This window comes from Callospermophilus lateralis, chromosome 1, assembly GCF_048772815.1.
Source record: "Callospermophilus lateralis isolate mCalLat2 chromosome 1, mCalLat2.hap1, whole genome shotgun sequence".
In the NCBI taxonomy this organism is placed as follows: Eukaryota; Metazoa; Chordata; class Mammalia; order Rodentia; family Sciuridae; genus Callospermophilus; species Callospermophilus lateralis.
The window spans coordinates 128,298,870-128,322,365 of NC_135305.1; the positions used below are offsets into that span (position 1 = coordinate 128,298,870).

At 50.3% G+C, this 23,496-nt stretch overlaps 1 protein-coding gene and 1 pseudogene across 1 annotated transcript in view; both read left to right on the forward strand.

The window, feature by feature from the left end:
- The window catches only part of Tmem132d (transmembrane protein 132D), a 492,660-nt gene that overhangs the window by 189,349 nt on the left and 279,815 nt on the right, over positions 1-23,496 (forward strand). The window lies entirely within an intron of this gene.
- On the forward strand, positions 10,178-10,715 carry LOC143411989 (H/ACA ribonucleoprotein complex subunit 2 pseudogene; annotated as a pseudogene).

The window sequence follows — 23,496 nt, forward strand, 5'->3', positions numbered from 1 at the left end:
GGTCTGGGCGACAGGGAGAAGAGGTTACCTCCCAGTCCAGAGAAAAGGCCTGAACACCTAGGAACTGCTGATGTAGTTTCCAGGGACTCTGGGATCCAAGGACAGGAAAAGACAGATGTCCTAGGTCAAGAAGAGAGAGGAGGAGAATCACCCTTCCTCGACATTTTTTTCCTGACATCTCAGGGATGTGCCCATCTACATGATGGGCAGATGGACAGCTCTTCTGCACACAGTACATGGATTCCAGTGCTGATCTCTCTCTGGAAACACCCCCACAGACACAGCTGGAGGTAACGTCTGCAAGCTGCCTCTCAGCCCAGCCACGCAGACACACAGCACCAGCCATCCTGTGTGTGTGTCCCTTGACTCTGGGGAACCCTGAGTGGTGTGGTGCCCATTTGCATGGAACATTCTCTTCTGTGAATCTACATCAATTATAAATCCAGATCATTGCTAGGTGTTAGAAATCGCAGTGAAGGATGCCCCAGGCAACATTCAGAAGAAGGGGATGCTTTACCTCCGGGTTTTGAGTGAGTGTTAGGATCCTGGTGGATGCAGCTGCTGACTTAAGGCTGGCACGTCACCATGGAGAGCAGGAAGCAGACGTGGCACATGAAGGCTTGGCCTGAAATTGGCTCAGCAGCATGAGGCTGGCCTACAGAATATCTAGAGTGTGTCTTTACATGTGGATAACTGATTCAATCCCCCAAAATGTACAAATCTCATTCAAGAAACCTGGATTTTCATGTTTTACTGAAAAATCATATCTCATGGCACAGGGTCCACTTAGCCACTCAGTAGCTGGACATGGCTTTCCAGCATTTGCAGATGTTAGCAATGCCCGTGGCTTTGGATTGCCACGGATCCCCCTGCTTCCTGTATTCATCAGTGCCCTGTCCACTTCCGTCCCCAACTTCCCCGTGTTCCGTGGGATGCCCAGCTCATTTTCATCTCCAACCAGCCTCTGCAATGCCTTTGGTTTGACCCTTGCAGGGAAGCATGACCTCCACACTGCTTAGGGAGGGATTCCCACCTGTGAATGAGCGCATGGCCTTGTTCAGCTAGACGCTGGAATAAGCATGAGGATGCTCGAGCCGTCATGTGTGGAGCAGACCTGCGCGAGGAGAAGGCCTGGGCATTGAGGCCCCGTGCAGTGTGATCCTGAGAGCCTCCTCAGTGAGGCAGGGCTGAGCCTGCGGCACCCAGCAGAGGGGACAGCCAGCGGCGGCTCTGCTCTGGGAAGTGCTGCTGGCGTTCTCTGGCTGTCTCTACAGTAGCCACTGCACATGGAGCACCTGCGTCTCGTCTCCCCTGGTGTCAGGCTTCGCAGCCCCGTCACTGTGACCCGCTGGCTCCCCTAGTTGGAGATCTTTCTCATTTTCTTCATTTTGTGTTCCTCGTCTGTCATTTGGTATCTGAGGACACGAGGGCCTATGAACCTCAGATTCCCAAACTGCCCATGTCAGCACCCACGGTGACATCAGGGACTGGATTCATGGGTTGTCCTCTGGCTCTGAGGCTGACTGGCCATGTGCATGTGGACACATCCCTGCCTTCTCTGAGCCTCAGCCCCTCCCACTCAGAAGGGCCTTCTTGACCTCGGAGCCCGGCTCCCGCCCACTGTCAGACAGTCCTGACACAGGGCTGCCTGTGAAAGCAGACTGAGTGCCCTAGGATTCCACACGATGGCCGCTCCTGCTCCTGCTAATGTCCCTTTTTGCTCCCTTTGATGAAAATAAACCCACATAACAGTGCACATCGTGTTTGTGATTGTTTTTTTGCAATATTTTCTTAGGTTATAAGGCATTACTATTTGCAAAGATTTTGATTCAGAATAGTGGAGACCTGGCATGTCGATCTCCCCCAATGTTGTTTTATTAATGAAACTGTAGACACACAGTCATGTTGATCAAAGTCTAGACTTAGCATCCATGTTTGCATCTCCAGATTCTGCAATTAACTTTTCACTTCTCTGCTTCATCACCCATCAATCTACTCACCTTCTTTGCACCTATTAATCCATCTTGTCTTGAGGCACTTTAAGTTGCAAACCTAACTTCGCCTGACTATGTCAGCATGCAATAATTGACAAGAGCTCGACATCTGACTGTAGTTCTTTTTAATATCAGATTTGCACAAAATAGAATGCAGAGATATGAAGTGCACAGTTGAGGGGTTGTGACAAATCCATGGCCCTCCTGAGACAGATCATTTCAGGGCCCTGAGAAGTCCCGATGGCCCTCCCCAGTCACTGCCCATTCTTACTGCCCCCAGAGGAAATCCTTGCTGTATTCTTCCTAGCACAGATCAGATCTCCCTTTTCTAGAGTGGTTAGATCTCCCTTTTCTAGTATGTTATTCATGGAGTCACACACGTCAGCTCTGTCACGTGGAATGACGTGAGACCTGTCCATGCAGTGCCGTGCATCAGGGGCCCCTCCCTTTCCATTGCTAGTCACTTTCCACCACGTGCATACATACATCAGCAACTGGTTTATCTGCTTTCCTCTCGTCCACCCCAGGCCACTTCCTGTCTTGATGCATCATAAATAAAAGTCACCATGATTATTTGAACAAAAAATATCTACACACAGACAGACCAAATAACCGTGAGGCATAGTTTTATTTTATAAAGCAGCAGTGGAGAATTTGGACTGGAGCCTTGGAGTCGGAGAGCCCCACGGGCAAATCCCACCTCCCCTCACTGATGCTGGAGAGCAGGCGAGCGCCTGTCCTGTCTTCTGAATTGCATGTGGTGGGGGCTAGGCAGGCCCCCAGGGCTGGATGACAGGTGTCAGGAGCTGTGCCTGTCAGGGCAGAAGCCAGCTCACCTGTTTCTGCAATGGGTCCCCTCTGATCTGCGGGAGATTGGGACAGTTCAGTGCTAGGTCTCTGGGGTTGGCGCCGGGTGCCCCTCCTTGGTGCCCTTTGATCTCTTTCTTCTTTCCCCTGCCACATCGTGGACCTTCACACAGAGGAGTCGGGCCTGCGGGCTGGAACAGGAGCCCCCTGAGCCCTGACTTCATAGAGGCATGTACCTCCATGGCTGCCACCTGAAGTGTGTCACCTCAGGACCCCCATCCGAAGTCTGACTGATTTGCTTTTATTTTATATTTCACAGTGTATAATAAGTATTCTAAGAGCCGTCTTGTACAAATGTGCCTGTTAATCTTCAGTATGTCCCATCCACTCCCTCAGACAACCCCATGCTCAGCCAAGTGTGGGATCAGCCCCCTAACATCATTCATCTTTTAAAAATTAATTCAATTTAATTTTACACTGTTTCCCATCAGACTAACTTAAAAGGAAAAAAACAAGTACTTCAACAACACCTAAATCAGCTTTCCGCAGAACCAAAGTAAAATAATCTGAGGAGTAATCCCAGGTCTGAGGCTCCCCACCTGTGGGTTCTGCGCTATACACCTGTAGGCCTTGGTTCTTGTCACTCTTCCCTAAGCAACACCGTGAAGAGCTGTCCATATAGCAGGTGCATGTTGTTAGGTACCATCCTTCTTGGGAGATAAGGACAGTACGGGGATGTGCACAGGTATAAATACCATGCCAGTTTTCTTGAGGGCTTGAGCACATGGGTTGGGGTCTATGGGGTTGTCCTGGAACCAGTCTCCAAGGACACTGATGGAGGCCTGCATCCCCAGAAGGAGGTCCAATGGCCAGGTGCAGAGCCCTCTGATGTCAGTGCACCTGTCCCTAAACCCCCAGCCTAGGACACTGTCAGGGCACTGCATCCCATAGCTCAGGGCAGTCCTGCTCGGGTGGCCGACCACACATGGCATGACACCTCAAGTCCGTGCAGCTGCTCCACAGAGCAGAGCCTCTACACTCTGCATGTCCCCTAGGTCAGACACTCAGGGGTCAGCTCCCTGGGAAACGCAGGTGTGTCCCCACTGCCTGAATTGGAGCGTCCAGAGAGGGGCAGGCAGTGGACATCCCACAGCCAGGCCTGGAGCCTCGAGGAGTTGGCCTTGGTACCGAGCCTGGGCAGCCCAGGGGCGCTCCTCCTCTGGGTCTCCTCAGAGCACCTTGCTGCCTCACCTGTGGTCACTGATGGCTGGCTCTCACCATCTGGGGTCCCTGAGGTAGTCTGGCCCCTCATCAGAGGCGACGTTTTCTTAGGTTGTCCTTATTTATACGTGTCTGCTTCTAAACCCGTCCTGAGTCACCACCTCCTATGACATCTTTCTTTTCTTCCCCTGGGAGTGGGGGATTGAGAGTGCGGTCGGTATGTTTCTAATTGACTACCCCATGGATTCCGAAATGATCCTTGGCTTTGGCGGTGCCCATCTTTCCGGTGGCCCCAGAGTGCCCACATCGGCCTCCTCCGTTGTCCATGCCCCCTCTCCCTCTGTTCTCCAGACACATTTTAAATGGATCTATAATTAGATCACGAAGAGTAACCTGCGGATAACACCTAACGTTCACAGAGATTCCATGGTCACTCTGTAGTAAGAATGAGATTCAATTCTAGCCGAGAGTGTTCCATTTGGGGACAGGAAAGAGAACAAGCCTCCGGCCCCATTCACATGGGTCTCATTAGAGCAAGCATGGCTGGTTCCCCGACCTTTGGTGACTTACAGGGAGCATCCTCTGTGGTCCTACATGGGGGAAGGTGACCCCCTCCTGGGTGACCTCAGTGAGTGAGTATAGCTCTCCCAGTGTCTTGGAGACCTTGTCATCACATCCAGGACTGGTTCTGCTGAGGATGAGTGAGCCGAGGGCTTGCTGGGAAAGGTTGCTCCTTCTTCATTTGTTAGTGTCCTGAACACCAGCAAGGGCTCCCTGCCAGCCACCACAAGCCCGTGCTGTGGCTCCAGGGTCTGCAGGCTTTGTTGAAGAGTGAGCAACTGGCAGGTGGGAGGCCAGCTCAGATCCACCTCCTCCGATGCCCCACAGAGGGTGGTAAGGCTCTCCAGGGTGGTGGGCCTGAGAACAAGCCTTGGGCCTTGACTGGACACATTGTGTCCTCCAAGGCCCTCAACTCTCTCAGTCCTTGGTGGTCATTTCACAGTTAGCACCCCTCACTCTTGACCAGAGCCCATGTGGCTCCCAGTCCTGCATCTAAGGTGCTGCTGGCCTGGACACTCTGAGTTCTGTCCTCCTCAGGGTTCTCTGTAGGCCAGACTCGAAGGGACCCCACGGAACAGCATGTCCTGTACGGGTCATGGGGAAGTTGCAGAAGAGGACATTGGTTCTGTCGGGCCTCTCAGGACGGGAAGCACTCAGCTGCCTCTGACTTGGCATGTGAGAGGGAGGGCTCGGGTGAACCCCAGAGGCGAGAGGCATGGAGGGTGGGTCAGTGTCGGTGAGGTGAGCCATCGGTCAGGATCCTGCCCTCCCTGGCGTTGGGCGATGGCGTTCATGGGAGGGTGCTGGCCCTTGAGAACCACTTGGGTTGACAGTGGATTTTCCACTGCCAGCCTGTTTGGGTGGACACCAGCAGGAGGCTGTGCTCTATCCTGGCTCACCACGGCCACCAACCCACACAAGGACACCTCTGGGCACCAGGAGCAGCACCTCCTGGACCTCACTTGGGTGCCCTCTGCCTGCACTCTGGGGGCCAAAGCATCATCTGCCCTGGGAGCAGCCTTCATCCAGCCAACACAGTAGTTATGGATGTCCTCGTCCCCTTGGTGAGGTGACTGCAAAGTGTGGGTCACAGATGCTCCCAGTGGGTGTGGCCCCCAGAACCCACAGGGCAGCCCGCCTGCTTCTCCCCTGTAGTTACTGGTTTCTCCTTCCAGGTCTCCCTATTGCTCTTATCTTTAGCAGTGAGTCCTGGATTCACTTTTTAATAAAGCTCTCTGCCCCTGATTCCTTGCCTCAGGGTAAAGACTAAAGGCAGAGGCCTTTGTGTCACTGGGAGATGCTTGGAACTACAATAGGTGTCTTGTGCCAGGGAACAGAGACCCGCAGGCTTGAGTGGCAGAGGCAGAGTCATGTTGCTGGGTGGAGGTGGCCAGTCCCAATGCTGTTCTGCCTCGGGGTCTGTGGTTTGTGAGAAGAGGAACGCTTTATTTAAGTAACTTCTAGATGATTTTTTACTATTTCCGGCCAAAGTCCTGACTGATCCATGATATTTACTTTGGTCTTCTTGATCCTGCCACTGAACCCACTAAGTCATTTCTGCGTGACTTCATTCAATCAACAGCAAAATATTTACAATTTATTCTGACACTCCAAGCCTTTCCTAAAAATCCTTCTTCAGAGTTAAGAGACAGCTGGCTCATTGGCCACCCTATAAAGTCCCAGGCTGCTGCTGAACAGACAGTTAGGTTGAAGTGGGATTCATCCACTTTAATTAAAAACAGCCAGTGCGACTTGTTAGGCACCTGCCGTGTATGTGCATATCCTCCCCGACACCATGAAGGGCAACTGGGCGAGCTCTGCCCGGGCACTTGTCCCTAGCTCTGACTTCAGCAGCCAGCATCTCACAGCAGAGCTCTCTAAATGAGGCTGTCGATTTCATTAGAATTGTTTCATAAAGCTACAGGGTCAGCTTGGGGGGGTGTCACATAAATCAGCATGTCCTATAACCTTGAGCACTACATTTATCTTGTGCTTACACCTCTTGTGAATTTGGAAATCCAAATAAACTTGTGTTTACCATTTCTATAGTATGATGTCTTCGTTCTACAGTGGGATCCAGAGAAATGCACCGCGCTTCTTCTCCTCCGTCTCCCCAACTTCTTGTAGTATCTGGCACATGATGTGGTCTTAATGAGTACTTAAGCCACAGGTCCAACCCGAAAGCTGGGCTGCGCTGCAATGATGGCATGGAGACCCTACTGGATTTTTATACCTGGGTAGTGTAACTCTGTCCTGTGACCAAATTCACCACTTATTCTCCACCTTTATTTTCCCTGGGCAGCTTGCACTTTCAGTGTGGCAAAAGAGAAGCCCTTGCAAACCGAACTGAGGAAACAGGTTGTTGAGTCCAGGCCCTTTCTCTGCATGCCCCAGGTTCAAATCATCTTGCCACTCCAGTCTTTCCAAATCTTGGAAAGATTGCAAGACCTATAGCAGTAACAGCTAACAAGTGATCTCAAAGTCTGGACCCTGGGCTGGCAGTGCTTGTTAGACATGCAAATCCTCCCTCCCCACCCAGAGCTCCTAATGCAGGAACTCTGAAGGTGACATTCATCTTTCTGGGGTTCAATGACTCTGGCGACTGTCTGCCTACCAGGGTTGAGAAGCTCTGCTTTAAGAGCGGATGCATTGCCCCTGTTTATACCGAGACGTTCCCTGATGAGGCCCCGTCACTATGGAGATCTGGGGCACAGGGAGCCTGCTTGTTCTTTCCTTTCCTGTTGAACCCGTCAACATTCCAGATTTTGTTCCTATAATGAATTGGAGATGCAGATAAGACCTCATAAAATGAAGTAACGTGCAATAAAATAAGGAACCACACATGGAAATTTTTAGGACTCAATAATGTTTCAATTTCTTTTTTTTTCCTTGGAAACAATCTTCTTAGGGAATGACCTACCTTCCCAGGTATTTGCAGGAAGGGCTTCTTAGGGAAGATACACCCTTCTTTGAGATTTTGATGACATGATCAAAGTGAATGTGTAGAAGCAACCAGAGAAGATCATGTCATAGATCGGTGCTCCCTGGGTCCCCCGGGGCACATCTGCCTCCCATACAGTACTGTCTCCTGGGTTCCAGCTGGACTGGGTTAGTATGTCAATGTGCTGAATCCCGGGTGTCAGTGCTGGGATGCTGGCCAGAGGCACTGGAAGTTAGCTTCTGGGGAAACAGGTAGGACACATGCTCACTGGCATCAGGGGAATGTGTGCCTCACAGGACTGGAGAGCCCAAGGCTCGAGGGCGGCCAGAGCCTCATCAGCCTCTCCAACAGTGTCCTGAGGATGCCGCCCTGGACAAGCTGCTCCTCCTCAGAGTTCCCAGAATAGACACCTCATCCAGGCCCTAGTAGGAGAGGAAGTAAACCATTACTCCCGCTTCACAATAGCATCGAGCATGTCCTTGACCCCTGTTCTCATTGGGTTGCGGATTCCTCCCTAAATCACCAGATACCGAGTGATGCCGAGATGGAGATGGCTTAGACCAGTGGTTCTCAAACTGTGGTCCCTGGCTCCTTGTTTCAGTGAGCTTTTTCTGGGTGTGACCAAAGACCTGGCAAGAATAGTTAGAGGAGGCAAAGTTTATTTTGGCTCACGGTTTCAGGGGTTCAGTGCATGAGGTGCAGAGTCAACAGAGGTTCTGTTGACTCCATGGCTCTGGGCCCAGGGTGAGGCAGAACTTCATGTGGGAAGGGCATGGTGTGGGAAAGCTGCTCAGGACATGATAGCCAGGGAGAAAATATAAGCCCCCAAGGGACACCTCTAGTGACCCACCTCCTCCAACCACACCCTACCTGCCTACAGTTACCACCCAGTTTATCCACGTCAGTGGGTTCATCTACCAATTAGGTCATAGCTCTCATAATCTAATCATCTCACCTCTGAACTTTCTTGCATTATCTCACACATGAGCTTTTGTGAGACACCTTGTATCTAAACCACAATCGTCCTTTAATTTTATTGGGGATCCTCCCCCCAAAGAACCCAAAACCAAACTTCAAAACAAAAACTATTTTTGTTTATGTGGGTTCTACCTATTGGTATTTACTACATTAGAAATAGAAACTGGTATAGAAACTGTACTTGAAAATTTTTAAATGTGTACTTATGAATTAATTCTGCAAAGCTATATTGCATATTAGCTTAAGTAGTATAACTTTTAGAAAAATGATTATATTTTCAGAAAACAAAAGAAAGAAAGAGACAAAGGGGGTACCATTTACATTTTTGTAAATATTTTTAATGTCTAGCTTAGGAGATGCCAACTGAATTCTCGTATCTACCCCTGCATTTAAACTGGGGCAATACACTGATTTATTGATATGTAGATAGACTAAGTAATCTCACCTATATATAGATAAGAGAGGGCTATTTTAGTAGCCATCCAGATCATTGTGTATGGTCTTTTTAAATACTATACCAGAGCTTGTGTAATATTATGTGGTGGCTTCTTAGGTTGCTTGCAAGGTGGACTCTTGGGTGGTATCCAGGAATTCTGGTGGACCTTCACCTTTGGAATGGCTCCCTAAACAAGCATGATTCCACAATGTTGTGAACTGGTTGTTGAGAATACACTCATTACCTCCTAGGTAGGACCTGCTTCTTTATACACTATCAAAAACTCGCATTTTGTCTTAAATACTAGCACTCACCTCATCAAAAAAGCTTATAAATACTGAGAAACTTTCAAAAAATCCCCATGGCAGATACCAATTTTCCAAATTTCCAACTTTTACTTAAAAGTGACAGTGTGGTCGTGTGTAACAAAGACTCACCTTGATTTCTCAACATGGTTGACTCTGCTTCCTTGCAGGCATCTGCAAGTGAGGTGCACTTCTCAGGCTGCACGTGCCCTGGAGGATGTTTGGTTCCAACTGCTGGAAGCGCAGTCTCTCACAGCGCTGACTCACACCCAGGGGACCGCGGTCCATTATTAATGCAAAAGTAAACAGTGACCAATTCAGTTGACATCCAGGCTTTATTATAGAAATATTGTGGCTTTCCAGCACTACTGACAGTGCCTCAGGGACCCCTGGGATTCACAGACGGTCCTTGGGGGACCTCACACTTAGGCCATCAGGAATCCCTGGTGGCTAAGGGGAGGTGGTTCCCATGGGGGCACGGGGCACCTGAGCAGACGGAAGGGAAAGTGAGCTTCATCCTGTGAAAAGGCCTCGGAAAGTGGGGGGACGTGATAGGGGACTGTCACACATGCTGTCCAAGGAGGCAGGGCTCTTCAGCCACAAGTGCCCCACGGATGTGGAGGGCACAGGCCTGGTCATGGATGGCTCAGTGGCTCTCTGCCACAACCAACCAGATTGCCACTTCAAGTTCCCTTCAGTTTGTGGACTCTGTCAAAATCGGAGGCCACTGTGATGCTCTTGTTCATGTCTCATGGGAGATGGGCCACGTGACCTAACAGAAATCACCTGCTTTTATTTTGATAAAATCAACCAGGCAAAGAGACCTGGATTCCCAGGCCAGAGTGGAAGAGCATTTTGACTTTTGACCTCAGGCACATCATCAGCTTCTCCTCGGGTCAGAATCTTCTCATGTGTCAAATGAGGCAGGCCGTTGATGACCAAAATAAAGGCAGACCCCGACGGACCCGAGACTCCAGCAGAGGCATGCTGCGGAGAGTGCACTTACCCTGAGCTGCTGGTCAAATCTGAACCCTATCGCGCAGCCTCTGGCTTCTCGCAGACTCACGTGGAAGCTCTATAAATGCATTAAGAAAGCAGTGAAGCAGAAGCAGATTCAGCGTGGGGTTAAGGAGGTTCAGAAATTTGTCAAAAAAGGCGAGAAAGGGATCATGGTTTTGGCAGGAGATACGTTACCAATTGAGGTGTACTGCCATCTCCCAGTTATGTGTGAAGACCGGAATCTGCCCTATGTCTATATCCCCTCTAAGATGGACCTGGGTGCAGCTGCTGGCTCCAAGCACCCCACCTGTGTGATAATGGACAAGCCCCACAAGGAATACCAAGAAGCCTATGATGAATGCTTGGAGGAAGTGCAGGCCCTGCCACCACCCTGTGAAGGACTTGGACAGCAGCCTAGGTACCTGTTCCAGAAGCTTTTAAGCTGGTATCAGGATGATTGCCCATCCTCATAGCATCTTCCAATTCCATGAGGATTCTTCCCAGCTAGCTCCAACAGCTGTTTGCTGAAGGTAGAGCCAGCATCTTTCCATCAGTTCCACTTCCTGTGGAGCTTCAATGAAGAGAGTTCCAAGAATATGGAGTGGGAGAAGTAAATGCTAAGACTTAAAAAAAAAAAATGAGGCAGGTCACGAGGAGGTGATGGCTGAAATGGTTGCATGCCAGATTCACGGGGAGAAATAAGTGAAAATCCTGTGAAACGCACATTACACCTGAAATCTTTCCACTGTGTAAAAGCAGCAGTTGCCCGTCCTGCGACCAAGGCCCGTCCTGCCTGCCGGGCGTTGCTTCTCTCCTTGGTGTCCCTCCTGTCACCCTCTAGGTGGTCCCAGGTCAGGACTGGTGCTTACTTAGCACACACTAGTCCTGTCACATCAGTGCACAGCTGTCCCACAGTTCCTATGACATGCCAGTGGTTAAGTATCTTCCTGCAAGAGCAAGACCATCCCAGACTGATCACTCCCTGGGGGTCTGCTTGACCCTCCCTCTCTCCCCACACACCCGGCCTTTTTCCAGCTGGGCTGCCCTTTCCCCAGGGTCTGGAACCCATCTGGAAAGGACACCTTTATCTGACCTTTGAAGCTCAGTGCAGGAGGAGGCGATTGGTACTTCAGATGTTTCAGAATAAAATGTCAACCAGAAAAATAGGCCTCTCTAGTGTTTTTTTCTGTAACCTTCCCATAGGTCAGGTGCAGCGTGTTGTTCTGGTGTCCGACTCTTTCTCTCTGTGCGAGTCCTCCTCCTCCCCTTCTAGGAGGACTGGGAGGGGACTTAGAAGAGGAGGGGGAGAGAAGACAGCCATACGTATTTCCAACCGCTCACAAATGCACAGTCCCCAATCCCAGAGCACCAAGGGTCAAAAACACCTCACAGAGCAAACAACATCTCTATGCACTCTAGAGAGACAGTCATCTGTGTCCCTGGGGCCCTTGAGCAAGGCTTGAAGGTGTTATGGAGATGCACCAGAGAGGACGGAGCATCCTCTGCCTGGGTGTCATGTGGCAGAGTCAGAGCCTGTGGTTATTCCCTGGGGCTTAATTCAAGCATCTCCAAGGCAAGCCATCCCCTAAGAATTGACACAAATGTTGTGGCCGGGCCCACTTGTTGAGCACCTGTTATGCACAAGCCCAGCTAAAGGCCAAGGCTGCATCCACGAAACAGCACGGATAAGGAGCTTGTAGGGGCATGTGAATGAATTGCACTGGTCACACGTCATCGGGTGCCCCTGCTGAAGAATCCACAGATACGATTGAAGATTGAAGCACAGGACATGTTTAGCTGGTTGGACCAAAGGAGCATAGCTCGAGGGGGAGTGCCCAGGAGGACTTTATATAAGCTGAGTCTGCACAGAACCCTGGGGTTTATAAAGAGGTAGGAAGTCGTGCCAGACCAAGGGATGGCATGAGCAGTCACCTTGCAGTGTGTGGGGGGGTGGGCAGGGGCAACAGGTAGTGGGGAGCATGGTGGTCGAGGACTTGCTCACATGTAGTTTTAGTCACCCCATGATGACCCTTTGGTTGGACTGAGCATTTTGTTACCACCCCTCATGTCAGAAGCTGCAAGGGCAGAGGTCTTAGGGTCCAGTGGCTCAGAGTCAGGGAATGCCAGGTCTCCCTCGGTCAGGGCGGGTGGGCTTCTCCTCCTCAAGGGCACAGGATGCATCTGTTCCTTGTGATTAACTGGGTGGGAGGTGAGGCAACTGGGTGGGAGGTGAGGCTGCTTGCCTGTGGGGCATGGTACGGTCCTCTGACTGCGTGGACTGGTCCTCAGCATCCTCTCCCTCATGAGGGGCAGAGGGTGCTTCAAATCTATTTCGTGCTGTGATGGAGGAGTTGACAACCTCAATGCCGACTCTGATATTACTCGACCTCAATTGTCCAGTTGGTCATCAAGGTCAAGCAGATCACCACACTCAGAGGCAGGTGCATTTGGGCCAACTCCCTGAGATTTTGAAAATATTTTTGGTCTGTTGAAGCCAAGGACTACATGAATTTTACAAATTAATAAATGCATAGTGTGAAGTATAGAAGATATCCCACTGTTTCACCATAAAATACTTCTTAAGAAGGTTTTTTAAAATAAAAAAAAAAAACATGAAATGAATTGACAGCTCTGTATCTGGAGAGAAAGCGACTCGTCTTTGGGTTAATTTACAGGGGAGCTTTGTGCCTCGCTTCAGTGCCATGGATGGTGTCCAGGAAGCCAACACTAACACAGAGCACACGGCTCCTAGGCCGGGACCAACTGGGCTGCTGCCCTTTGGATAATTAAATTTATTTCTGAAAACCTCCTGAGATTTATATTTTTAATATCTCTATTTGAAGGAGGCTTGTCCTCTTATGGAAACAGAATGCTTTTCTTTCTGAAATGCTAATTGGGCAGAGTACCCAGAGATAAACAAATTGATTTAATTTTAATCTGCTTTCATGGCGAGGCATAATGATAACTGGTTTCTGTCTCACAGGATTGGAAACCACAGCCCTTAATAAGAGTTTGTGGGTATATTATGCAGCTTTAAATAGCTTGTGTAGTGCTAGACTGCTCTCCATGAATTATTCTGACTCCAGCACTATCTCAGGGGCTCCCAACACTTGTCTGCTTCCGATTTTCAATCAGGGAAACTATTAGTGTGACATGAAGAAGCTCAGGCCTCCCGTGCAAAGGCACTTCTTCCACACCTGGCATCCGTGTGCAGGACCCGCCCTGGAGAAACCAGGCTTGCTCCCGCCGCCAGGAGAAAAGCAGGTGTCAGGGTGGATGAGACCATTGGGCTTCCGTATACAGGCTGTGGGGATGACCTGCACCTCGTGGGTGCAGGTGTTGTTTGGGGCATGGTTTAGGGTGCTCATCCTGAGTTAGCCTCAGATAGGAAGGAAGGTCGCCACAGCCTCGCGTCAATGAGCTTATACCTCCCAACGCAGTGGCTCTCCCCAGAGAGGTGTCCCTGAGTCCCAGGCCAAGCCGAAGCCTCTGTTCCTCACTCCTGGCATCTTGAACCTTTTGCTCTACTGAGCGCCACCCGTCCTCGTGAGATCCCGGATGTGACGTATGCCTTCTGCTGCGGACGTCCTTGCTGTGGAAGTTCCCGTTTTGGCCATCCTCTAACACCCACGAGGCAGGGAAGGGGTGACTCTTTTCACCTTGATGTTGGGCTGTTTGTATGGAACAGTCAATGGTGAGTGGCTCTCGGGGTCCCATCTCTCCTCCAGGGGAAGGGCCCAGTGACCTTCCCAGTGGTGAAACCGCTCTCAGCCTTGAGGAAGCCACTGAACTCGGTGAGCAGGGAGCAGTGGGAAGGACGCCCTCTCCATTTATTTGGTGGGTGGGTATTGTTTGTTCCCACACCTGCCTGGCCATGCCCACCTGGCCAATCAGCTCTGTGAGGGGGTCATGAGGACCATGGTGTCCACGCGCACGTCTCCAGCAACTATGCAGGAGATGCACAGTGAACATGCTCCTCTGTTTTAGGAAACGCCCCTGCCTCCCTGCATGGTGCCCATCAATGGGAAGCTGAGTGCACTCTTGGACCTCTGCACACTGCTCCAACTGTTCCCGTGTCTGCCGACTCCAGCTGCATTGAGTGCCACAACCCTCCATGTGGCACCAGGATCCACGATCTAGATACATGCCTGTGTGGCTCTGGCCTCTGCACCCTGTTTCCCAAGGCGTCCAGCACACTTGACCATCTTCTTTTTATTTGAAGCCAGCACCCAGCTTTGCCCTGTGTGTTACCTGATTTTGCCTGTTGATGTTTAGTATGAAACATCCCTGTACCATTGGACTTAGATGAGATCCACATGACAGAAAGCAAAGGTGCACTTATTCTTTGCACATCAAAAACTTTTTTGAGGCCAGGCATGGTGGTGCGTGCCTGCAATCCCAGCGACTTGGGAGGCTGAGGCAAGAGGATTGCAAGTTTGAGGCCAGCATCAGCAACTTAGTAATGCTGTAAGCAACAGAGCAAGACCCTGTCTCAAAATAAAATATTAAAAAATGGCTGGAGATATGGCTCACCAGTTAAGCTCCCCTGAGTTTAATCCTTGGTTCAAAAAAAAAAAAAAAAAAAAACTATTGTAAAAAAAAATCGAAGCCTTTAAGGTGAACTCAGTTTGGACACTCAGCCTAGCTGTCCCCTTTTAGGCGTCTTCCAGCTCAGAGTCCAAGGCAGACAGACTTGCAATAAGCAGTTTTGATCAGGGAGTGAGAAGAATTCCGGGCTAAGTTGTCACAGGTTTGGTAGAGGAAGAAGAAGTAAATTCAGACAGATTTACCACTGGTGGCTAATTGTAACTAATTGACTTTGTCTCATTGCCCTGTTGTAGGGCACTGCCCGGGTGTGCCAAGTGTCCTGTGTGACGAGGACATGCCCTCTTTCTACCCATGGGAAGCAGAGGCTGGCATCTTGGAGTTTGTGTGGCATCTGTGCTGTGGGTATTCATCTACCAGACCTCTGGTCTCCCTGTGGCCCTAGAGGGTGTTCTAGAACAGCAGAGGTCTTCAGGCCTGAGCATGGGTATGCCCCGTGTCCTGCCAGACCAGCCACGGGTATATGGGCATCTGTGGCTTATTTATTTATTTATTTTTAGATATTCCAATTCTTAAAATTGACCTGCCTAAGTAAATGCTTGGCTTCCTATTTCCCTTTATTAGGAAGAAAGGGAGAGAGAAGGAGGAGAGGGAAAGGGACCGAAAGGAAGGGAGGGAGGGAGGGGACATCCTGCTCACCCACCCGGGGTCTCAAGATGACTCCCCTGGGCTACAGAGCCTATGGTCCCAACAGCCCTGTAGACCACTGAGCAACATTATTGTCTCTGAGAAAGTGGATTTCTCTTATGAGGGAAAACTTTTTGCAAGCAACTATTTCTAGTTCTTTGCTTTTAGTGAAGAAGGAGGAACTGATACAATTGTTACTTTCTTAATCATCACTTCTGGTGGTGTATCACAATGTAATTTGACACATAAGGAGTTCTAGGAATTGAGTGACGTTTCAATAACAGTGTGAGCTTAGTTCAGAGTTTCTCAGAAATCCATCCATGAAGCTGAACTGCAGGGGTCGGTGGAGGTGGACCCTGTCTTCCTTGTCTCCCCTGGCCCACTAACTCGTGTCCTGATGGGGGAAGAAAGCCCCTGAGAGAGGGCACCCACTGTCAGGTCACCGTGATCGGCACCCTCTCACCTTTTCTTCTGCACCCCAGAGGAGCAACCTGAAACCAGACTCCCTTTTACTGTGCGGTCCTGGGTCAGGGTCTGCCAATGAGGGGCGTGGGACTTTGCAATACAGAGAAGACCTGCGCCTTGCAGCTTCACCTGTGAAGCTCCGGAGCTGGGGACTTCTAGTGCAGGGAGAGGGCGCAACTCCTACCCACCTGTCTGCTAATGCCTCATCAGAAACACCCTCAACTGAGAATGTTCTAGTACTGCTTTAGTTTTTTTGTCCAGATAGGACCCTATAAGAGTATTACACTCTCCCGGCCCTATGAAGTGACCTGTGGCCATGTAACTTGCTGTGGCGAAATGACGTGTGTCACCTGCAGGGAGCCATTGCTGAGATGTTGTGCCTCTTCCATTCCCAGCACCAGGTAGCGCCGACAGCCTCCTGGACAGGCTCTCCCAGCCTAGTTCCCACCTCTCCTCCCAGGACCTCACCACTGAGCAAAACCTAACTCTTCACTGTTGTAAGTCAGTAGGGCTTGGGCTCCTAGTACAAACTGACCTAACTCTGCAACTCCACTCCTCTTAGTGATCAATGCCTTTCTGGTAATATTTTGATGTTTTATGTAGAATAATTATTCCTTAAAGCTATGACTTACTTTATTTTTGCTTAAGTGTGTGCTTAACATAATTGTGATGAAATCTCAACATGGAATAATATATTTTTTAGTTTTGAAACCCCTAATGGACAAACACGGATGGCATATCTTCAAGGCACGTGACAGAATGATTTGATATGGACCCAGGTTTGAGTGAAGGCTGGAGCCAAGTTAGCACCTCCTTCCCCATCTGCACTGCACCTTGGGGCCCCAGAACTTGTGGGAGGAGAAATTTGCACCCTTGGGCACATCTCCCCAGGTCCCCTCCTCTCCACCCTGGCAACTGCCATTCTGCTCCCTGTTTCTGAGTTAAGCATTTGGAGGCTGATGGACACCAGGAAGAACAAATTTGAACCGATGTACAACTTTCTATTGCAGAGAATGACAGTCAGCCATAAAAGACCTAGAAACATAAAGTAGAAAACAGGGTAAAACACCGTGAAAGACAGAAAACAGGAACAGAAGTTCAAGGAGAAAAAAAGGAGCCAGTATAAAATTTAACTGTGGTGAAGAAGAGATTGTGTACCTTTTTTCAAAGTGAATAATGGTGGGTATCAAATCACCATGGTATTTAGCATCTAGTGAATACTTTTAAGCAAAAGATATAACAGTTTAATTTTAAAATGTCAATAGTTACAATATACTGAAAATTCCAACCTTTGCTGCTTAAAAGGGAGAATTTTAAATGTCAGCTTCAAAATATGCCTGGGGATACAGAGTTTTGTCAAAATCATTCTAGAGCATGGCTGTCCAATGGGGTTTTCTATGATGATGGAAATAAGCTCCATTGGTGCCGTCCAAAGCCCTGGTCCCCATCCACGTGAGGCTCTGGGTTCCTCAACGGTTGCTATGCAACCGAGGAGCTGAATTGACTTTGTCTCATTGTAACTAATTTAAATTTGAGTAGGTCCATGGGACCAGGCACTGTAGCCTTGAGCTGTGCTTTTCCTAGGTGTGTGCAAGAAAGGCGAGTAGGTGGTGGGACCATCAGGTATAAAGAGGTCCCAGTAAAATTGAAACATGTTTTCCATTCACTGCTTTAAAAGGAGGACCACCTACTACAGTAACATTGGACACATTTTCTGCTGATTTCAACCACCATTAAGACAACGCTGAGGGTCTCACTGAGCACTTCTGGAGGATGAAGCTCTCTGTTGCCATAGGAAGATGTGAGAGGAACCCTTGATGGCACCAAGGCCTTGGCCTGAACTTGGACTGATGGACCATCCATGGGCCCTCCTCTGCCCAGAGCTGATACAGGTGGTGGGTGCTGGCATGAGTGGTGGCCAGGGTCGAAGCAGCACTATTCCTGCAGTCCTGGTGCATGGACAGCTACAGAGCAGGATGGTGGCCCGGAGGGTTTGTATCAGAGGAAGACCACATCCCAGAATAGCAAGAGTGCTCTTTCCAGTGCCCTGCACTGTTTTCCAGCCAGCAAAGGCAACCGGACGATGTGCCTGCAATGAAGGCCAAGCAGAGGCTGGAACCTCCACGTTGCACCAGCTGTGCAGTGCCTCAGGGGACGGTGTGTGCACTTTAGGACAGACTGGGGTCAGACCCTCCATATCCCATTACCTGAGATGGACTGTGGAATTCTGAGATGTCTGGGCAGCTCCTCAGGCAGGTCTCTATTTTTTTTTTAAATTTTTCTTCCTGTTTCATCCCTGGAGAGAGAGATAAACAAACCTGTAGTGTCAGGAAATCTTCTCCCTTAAATGTGCATCATAAGCTATAATTTTTCTCTATTTTTACTCTTTGTTTTCCATCTTTCCGGGTTGCAGGGGATTTGCAATGGATGAGTGGGCCCAGGAGGAGAGAGGCCTGCATGCTGATGAGCATGTCACATCCCCTTCTTCTCATTTAGTTTAAAATACCAACAGCAACATGTGAACTGGGAAGAAAGTTTTAGGATGTCTGAACGGTCCTTTCTTCCTCTGATGACCCTCTAATGGCTGTTTCAACATCAAGCCTTAGAAGTGCAGTGTGTGCTCCCTGGGTACTGGAACATGATGCGTCCTCTGCTCAAGGCAGGCTCTGCTGGGGCACCTTGTGGCCAGGAGGTCCTGAGGGGTCACTCTGCACCTGGACTCCCATCCTCTGTCTTTCAGCGCTACCACCCAGAACAGAGCTTCCTCCTGTTCCGAATGTCCTCAGACCCAGATGTGTCCATCGTGGGTGACCTGGGTCAGGGTTTGACAATGAGGGGCACTTGCACACGTCCAGCCTGGGCAGGAGGCAGCCGGCTCCAGATGAGTACAGCTGGGTTGCTGAGTGCCCATCAAAGATGAGACTGAATTCTGTGTAATCAGCTTGGCTTTCCGGTCTGGAAAAGAAGCCTCTGCAGTGGATTTAGCAAGTTACTGCACTTCTTCTTATTGCCATTGTTTTTACTGACAGCCTGAGAATTGGCAGGATATTGGTGTCTTGGAAAGAAAGAGAGAGAGACAGTGAAATAGCTGGGAGAATATGCTGTTTGGAAGGCGGGGGATTCAGGCCACAGTGGGGTAGACGAGAGAATCACTCCAGCGAGTGGATCTGGGTCCGGGGCAGAGAGAATGCACCAGAGAATAGCTTACCGGGTCTTCAATTTCCCAGAAACATGGGCTTGGGGACCAGCAGGTCCAGTCCAGCTGGCACCCATGTCACTGAGAAACGGCAGGGAGCTGGGCTCCGGTCTCACCCTGCAGGTTCACCATGATCTTCTGGCCTGCAAGTTGCAGAGGAGCTGATGGGCCTCCTCCAGGCCGGTCTCCAGCTCCCACTCTCAGTGAAGAAGACTCCACAGAGGGCCATATTTCTCTGCCTGAGGGGGAACAGTGGAGGGAAAGTGGTACTGTCTGAGCAAGGGATGAGGAAAGAGGGGCTGCAAGAGACCCGAGCAGCTGAGGCAAGTCACGTGGTGTTCACTACTGAACTCGGCTACATGTTAGGCCTTGGGGAGCCACGGGAAGGTACGGTGGTGTCCTTAGGCACAGAGGGGCCTGTTGATTTTCTTTCTTGGATAGCATCTCTGCCCCATCTCCTCTCCCTACCTTTCTCTAAACCTCAGCCTGCAAGTGGCTGGCCACCCAAGGTGGAGCATTGCATGAAGTTTCTCTAGAACCACCACCACCTGGTGCCTGTCCCGAGTGCCTTTTGATTAGGAGAGGAAAATATAACTCAACACTTAAGGTGTGTCATTAGAGACCCCAGGCCACCAGCCAGGTCAAGGGGAGGACCCTGGATCAGATCCCTGACCTTGGTTCAAAGTGCCCAAGGACTGAAGCACTGGAGTGTGAGCCGCGGGCTGGGGGATCCTGAGTTGGGGGTGGGGCTGTTTATGCAGCAGGGCTGTGGAAGAGACCTGCCAGCACTCAGGTTTGGAAGGACAGGAACCACAACCCCTAATAGTCTAGGGGACAGAGAGATACATCCAGCAGGTGCAGAAGGACACTGGCATCCAGGTGGAAGGAAAGTCACTTGTGCTGGGACCTGGGAAGTTTGGGGCCCTCTGTTGAGAGGGGGGTCTGCTCTGGGACATGTGGAAATCGTGGAGCCGAGCAAGGCTTCTGCTCCCATGGCCTCCTGCCTGTGCTCACTGAAGCCTGGGGCTTGAGGACCCTTGTGGATAAAGAATCTGTGATGGGGACCCAGCATAAATGACAACCAGGGATGTGGAGGTGAGGAGGGCTGCACAGAAGGTGGCTCTCCTGCAGACGCAGGAGAGAGGGAGGCGAGTGCCCTTGGCTTGCTGGGGCCTGGGAGAGACTCCACGTGTCCCCTCCCAACCCCACAGGACACTTGAATAGCCGCAGGAGGCCGTGGACCCGAGGACATTGGCAGGAGCTGCAGATGAGCCCATGGCCAGCCCCATCCAGCTGCAGAGCACCTCCCAGCCCACTCTGGGGACAGTAGCGCCCCGGGAAAGGTTTCTGAGTTACCATGTGGCGGTTTCTCTTTGAGGGAACCAAGAGCACTCACCACAGAAGCCTGAGCTGAGCAGAGAGGAGGGACGTAGGGACAGCGGGCAGCAGCCAGCAGGAGGGGTGTTTGGTGGCCCAGCGCTGGTTCACGTGACCAGAGAGCAGAGTGCAGATCCCAGAAGCCAAGACGGCAGTGGTAATGGTGACTGACAGGGGCATGTTGGGGTCACCAGCAGTTACCCAGCCTGAGTAGACCCCAAGAGACTTATCAAGGGGAGGGACCCAACCCTAAGAGGCTGCCATGGTGAGGCCACTCAGTGGGGACATCAAATCTGCAAGTACCGGGCAGGTGTTAGAGCAGCTTCACTCTGTCCTGAGGCTCAGACTCCCAACTGTGTGTGACCGGTAGGGTCTGGACTGGGGTGACCCTGATACCAAAGTCAAGAGGTGTTTTTTAAAAAATATTTTTAGTTGTAGTTGGACACTATACCTTTATTTTATTCACTTATTTTTATGTGATGCTGAGAATCACAGCCCAGTGCCTCACATAGGCTAGGCAAGCACTCCTCACTAAGCCCCAGCCCCAGCCCAGGAGTTGAAATTTTATACGTGTGGAAATAGCTAATTTCTACAGATGATGGATAGAGAGGTAGAAAGTTAGATGCTACATAGGTACACCTAGATAGATGATCAAGTATATGTAGATAGATAGCTGGATAACTAGATGATACAGACATATATATGATAGATTATAGAGAAGAAATAATAAATATGGATGGATAGATACATAAATGAATGAATGGATGGATGGCAGGATGGATGGATGTTAATGTGGAAAAAGAGTTACAATGTTGCTTCCTTCTTGCAGCAGCTGGGTCCCAATGTTTCCAACATACCTGTGTTTCAAAGTTCAAACTGGAATTGCGCAGCTAGGACCGAATGCACACTGCTTATTTCTCTGTCATGATTCTTCCTAAACAATGTCATTCTCGGGCCTCAGCAGACCTGCTCTCTCCCAGTCCTATAGGAAGGAACTTCGAGGAGGAGAGAGACCTGGCAGTGTACATATTAGGACTTCCCATTCCTGCCTGTGTGTTAGCTGCCATATCCTCAGTGATGTTTTCTTCAACCAAAGTATGGCAGGCTGTGGAGTCCTCTGTATTTCCTGAGTCTTGGGGTGATGGTCACTCTACCAGAACATGTGGACACTGACTCAACAGTGACTTAGGCCCTTTATTAAGAGCAAATACAGGACTCCCTCAGGGGGCAGGCAGGTGGTAAAGTGGACAGGATTAGGTCAGAGCATGTGCAAGAAAGATAACTGTGTTTGGAGATGGCTAGGGGATGGCGGGGACTGGGGCAAAGTGAAGCACTCAGGTGCTATTTAGAGGTGGCAGTGCAGCTATTGATGCTGTTATCTAGCCAAGCCAACAGCTACGGTTCCAAGGTCAGCCGCAACCTGGATTAAAACAACAAAAAAGTCTTAATTTGGGCTGGGGATGTGGCTCAAGAGGTAGCACGCTTGCCTGGCATGCGTGCGGCCCAGGTTTGATCCTCAGTACCACATACAAAGATGTTGTGTCTGCCGAAAACTAGAAAATAAATATTAAAAAATCTCTCTCTCTCTCTCTTAAAAAAAAAAAAAGAAGTCTTAATTATTTGTTTGAGTTGATGGTGGGGCTTCCTCACCCTCTGGTGGCCTTGAACTTCTCATGTAGTGGCTCCAAGCTCCCAAGGCAAGTGCCACAAGAGGGGCAAGGAGGTTGATCCAGTGGTCACCACCTAGCTCCTGGGGCTCAGCACCACATCCACCCTGGCCACAAGCCTTTCCCTTCCTGGTGGGAGGAAGACCCTGAGGGAGGGACGGGAGGGGCGTGCCGCTACGGTCACCTCTGGAAAGTGCACCAAGGCTGCAGAGCAGCAGGAGGACCCGGAGAGGACAGGGAGGCCGAGTGGGGAGGTGAGTCAGTCAATGAAAATAGACAAGCCGTCCCCTGGTATTTATCAAGGTGTCTGTCTTCACCGCGGGTTCTCTTTAGTTTACAACCTGCTCTGCACTTAGCTTTCAGCCGGCCTCATTACTGCAGACTGGTAATGGCTGTGAAATTGTTACTTAAGTGTTGTGGAAAGTGCAACAGCTGGCTGCTGAGCAGCGGGCAGCACGTGGCCGCTAAGTGCCCTGTGTGGCCAGGGAGGCTGCCTGGAAGTGGGCAGAGCTCAGCTCCGAGGTGCTCACTGTCTGTTGGGAGGCTGGGGACTGTGCAGGAGAGCCTGCCGCCAGGGGGCGTTGGAGAGAGGGTTGAGCATGCGCTCCTAGATGGAGCCAGAGGAAGAATTCTCCCCTGCAGCCCCAGAACTTCCCCCAGCAGTGGATTTGAATATGAAAATAGAGGAAAAAATACCAGAGTGGGATAAAATTCATTTGTTAAAGTAAGAATTGTTCTCTATTTTTTTTCCTTCATCTAATGCTGACAAATCTAGACATTTACTTCTTTTCTGCTTAAAAAGTCAGCCTTTGCAGCCAGAGCTGGGTCAGTCTATCCCCTGTCACCAGGCTGGGTAAATAGCCGCAGATCCTCACTCCAGCTTTTGGTGACATGCTCATGGCCTACTGGGAAAAGAGCAGGGAAAATTGTCCGTAAGAGACAGTAGAGTGCAGGTCACGCTGCAGTAACAAGCAACCAGAGAGCTTGATGCCCCGAGGCCACCTGGTTCTAGGTCTGTTGCCGCCTTCGTTGGTCCCCAGCCAGGATGCAGGCAAATGAAGTCGCCAACTTCTAGAATGTGCATTCAGCCCCTGGGTGCAGACCTCAAATTGTGCCTGACATCTCCATGCTTCTGCAGGTGGGATGCGTGTCCCTCCAGCTCACATTGGCCAGTCAGGTCACATGACCATACCAGTGGTCAAACATGCCCAGTATCAAAGGGGGAGGAGAAGCAAGTCCTGCCCTGTGCCTGGACGAGGTGGAGAGAGAATCCCCAGGGCCAACACACTCAGGGTGGTGCTCAATTCTTCAAGGGCC